Source organism: Octodon degus, unplaced genomic scaffold (assembly GCF_000260255.1).
Source record: "Octodon degus isolate 3935 unplaced genomic scaffold, OctDeg1.0 scaffold00201, whole genome shotgun sequence".
Classification (NCBI taxonomy): domain Eukaryota; kingdom Metazoa; phylum Chordata; class Mammalia; order Rodentia; family Octodontidae; genus Octodon; species Octodon degus.
In genome coordinates, this window is record NW_004524777.1 from 126,740 (window position 1) to 130,245 (window position 3,506).

At 37.1% G+C, this 3,506-nt stretch overlaps 1 pseudogene; it reads left to right on the top strand.

Moving 5' to 3' along the window:
* Positions 1-505: 505 nt before the first annotated feature.
* Positions 506-1,193, top strand: LOC101566523 (annotated as a pseudogene).
* Positions 1,194-3,506: the final 2,313 nt, after the last annotated feature.

A 3,506-nucleotide genomic window follows, 5' to 3' on the forward strand; every position in this document is an offset into this window, starting at 1 on the left:
TTCAAAAAGAAAGATACACCATCTCAGTCAAGACACTGCTTATCTGTCTCCACCTGGAATTAATGTGAGCTCGGTGGACACAGCAATGGCTGCCCTGACAAATTCTCACTCTGAATGGACATCAACAGATAATTCCATTAGCACAGATTCTTCATCCAGCCTTACTTATAAAATAAGCTCACTACAAGTCATTCTTTCTAATGAGTCAAAGCAATCTTTCACCGCTGATAAGATCGCAGAAGTTCCAAAAGATCTAAACTCAGGAAATCCCAAGTGTACATTCTTGAGCAGTGACCCTGTCTGGTAGCTCTCCTAAAATGGACATATGTACAACATCAAAAAGCATTTGCTTGTCAGTCTATGCTAAGAATGGAACAGCCTTTCCTTGGATTTATGCTAATGACAAGGTTCCTTTTGCTCTCAAAGATCTAGACCCAGGAAATAACTCTGAAGGTCAGAGAGAAACAGGCTTAGTGAGTCTAACCATTCAAAAGAATACCTTTGATCTGAAAAAGGAAGTCTGGTCCTGTTACTTAGTGACTTTTACTATAGATAACATAAAAGAAATGGGTGGCAAGAGGCAAAAACTTATACAACCTTTAAATGCCTCAGCTGCTTGAAAGTTCTGAAAAACATTAGATTTCCGAATCACATGAAACACCATTTGGAACTTGAGATGCAGATGGGCGATATCTGGGAAAACCACACCACTTGCCAGCACTGCCAATGGCAGTTTCCCATTCCATTCCAGCCGCAGTATCACACTGACAGGGTACACACTAGCCAGGAGCCCTTTGCTGTCCGTAAATTCTGTGAGCTGTCATTTGAAACAGACCAAGTTCTCTTAGAATACATGAAGGACAATCATAAGCCAAGGGAAGTGCCCTGTGTGTGCCAGGCTTGCAATTACAGGTCATTGGTCTTTACTGAATTGGAAACATATGTAGAACATGCCATAAAAACAGTAAGAATCTGCTTTGTCTGTTTGTCTTAAAATTTTCAAAACTATAAATTCATACATGAATCATTGTTGGAGACACTGGAACAAGAAGAGAGGCTTCCTGTGTTCCAAGTGCTCGCTACAGTTTATGAGTTTGAAGGAGGAAATGAAGCATAAAACCAAGAATCATGAAACTTTTTAAAAGCCAGAACCACTGGAATCATTGCCTCTTGAAACAGAGGTCATTATTTAATCTTCAGTTCACCCATTCTATACATCAATGCATAGAATTCTTTCTGAGAAACCCTGATTACTTCCTGTCACTTGTGAAAACTAAAAAGAGGAAAGGTAGATATTCTGGATTCTTTTGCAGCCATGGCTCTAGCAAAACATAAGTTCTACTCACTTCTCTGGATACTAAAAGACAGATAGGAGGCTAGGTCATCTGTATATCATGACTATGCTGGCACTGATGCATGCAGTGTCAGATTTTACAGGGAGATCTCTAGCTCCCTACTTTAAAGAAGTACTTCAGAAATATTCATGCCCTTTTTTCACTCAAAACCCTCTACAAAAGTGATCACTACTCTAACCTCTATCATTATAGATCATTTTTTACTGTTTTTGAACTTTAGATAAGTGTGTTAACGTTAAATGGAATAAAATAATGCATTTTAAAAAATATGATCATTAAAGAAAGCTCCATACATTGTAGGAAAAAATTGTATTCTGTTATTGGACAAGGTTCTTTGGTTCAAATACCACATCTTCTTTATACATTCCTCAGTTGGTGGGCATTTGGGTTGTTTCCAAGATTTAGCTATGTCTTGGGTCTAAGGAGATAGCTTAGTAGAATAAGCACCTGCCTGGCAAGCACAAGGCCCTGAGTTCAATCCCTGGTACTGCAAAACAAAACAAAACATAACAAGCTTCAGCTATGACAAATAGCACTGTTATCTACATGGGTGCACATAAATTGCTGTGATATGATGTTATCAGTTCTTCTATAAAAATATCCAGGAGTGGATTAGCTGGGATGAATGGAACTTCTAATCCTGGGTTTTTGAGGAATCTCCACACTGATTTCCATAGTGATTTTACCAGTCTGTACTCCCACCAATAGTGACAAAGAGTTCCTTTTCTCCTACAGTCCCCTCCAGCATTTGTTCTTGGTTAACTTCTTAATGATAGCCATTCTTTCTGGAGTAAGTTAGAATCTCAGTGTTGTTTAAATTTGTATTTCTCAAATGAACAATGATGTTGAACATTTTTTCAGGTACATATTTTCCATTTACATTTTTTAATCTGAGAAATATATATTCATCTCAGATGTCCCTTTTTGATTGGGTCTTTGAATTTGGGGTCATTATTATTTGAAAATCTTTATATGTTCTACATAAAAGGACTTTGTCAGAGGGACAGTCTGTAATAATTTTTTCAATGCTCATGGGTTTTCATTTTATTCTGTTAGTGATTTTCTTGACATGCAGAAACTTTTCAAGAAGATGAGATCCCAGTTGTTGATTCATTGATATATTTCCTATGAAGTTTTGTTTTTAATCATAAACTCTCTACCTTCAATATCATTAAGATTTCCACTTACCTTCTGCTCCAGAAAATTAAGTGTTTCAGTTTTCATATTTAAATCATTGATCCATTTTTACTGTAGTTTAGTGCAGGTGAACCATGTGGGTTTAAGCCTTTGGCATGTGGTAAGCCAGTTTTTCTAGCACCATATATTAAAGAAGCTATCTTTCTTCCAAAGAGTGTGTTTGGTCCCTTTGTCAAACTAAGGTAGATGAATTTGTTTGGAGTTGTGTCTACTTCTTTTAATTTGTTCCACTGATCCTTAGGTCTGGAGTTTTTTCACCAGTACCATGCTGATTTTTATCACAGTAGTTTGTAGTATAATTTCAAGACAGAAATTGGGAATCTCATGTCTTTCCTGTTGCCCAGGATTGTTTTTTCTCTTCTGGGCCTCTTCTTGTTCCAGATGAATTTTAGGGATATTCTAGATCTGTGAGTCATACTGTGAGTCCATACCAGGATTTCATTGAATCTGTATAACAATTTTGAGAGTATACCCATTTTCACAATGTTGGTTCTTCTTATTTAGGAGCAAGGAATAGTTTTTCAGTGGTTGAAATCCTCTTTGATCTCCTTTCTCAGAATATGGAATTTTTTACTGTATATCTCAGTGTGTTCATTGTTCATGTAGAAAAATGATATTAATTTTTATGTGTGGACTTTGTATCCTGCTACACTAATGAATTTGCTTATTAAATCTCTAAGTCTCAGGACTAGGGAGGTAGCTTGGTGATCTAAATGCCTGCCTGGCAAGTGTAAGGAGCTGGGCTTGATCCCCAGTACCACATGTGCCAGACCCATAACCCCAGGCACACCATGCTAGCCATGGAAATTGGGCCTACACCCATGTAATCCCAGTACTGTGGAGGCTGAAATAGGGCATCCAAAATGTGTAGCAAGAGGTGTACTAACTAACTAAATAACTAAATAACTAACTAAATAAATAAATACATAAATGATTTTCTCAAAATCCAAATTT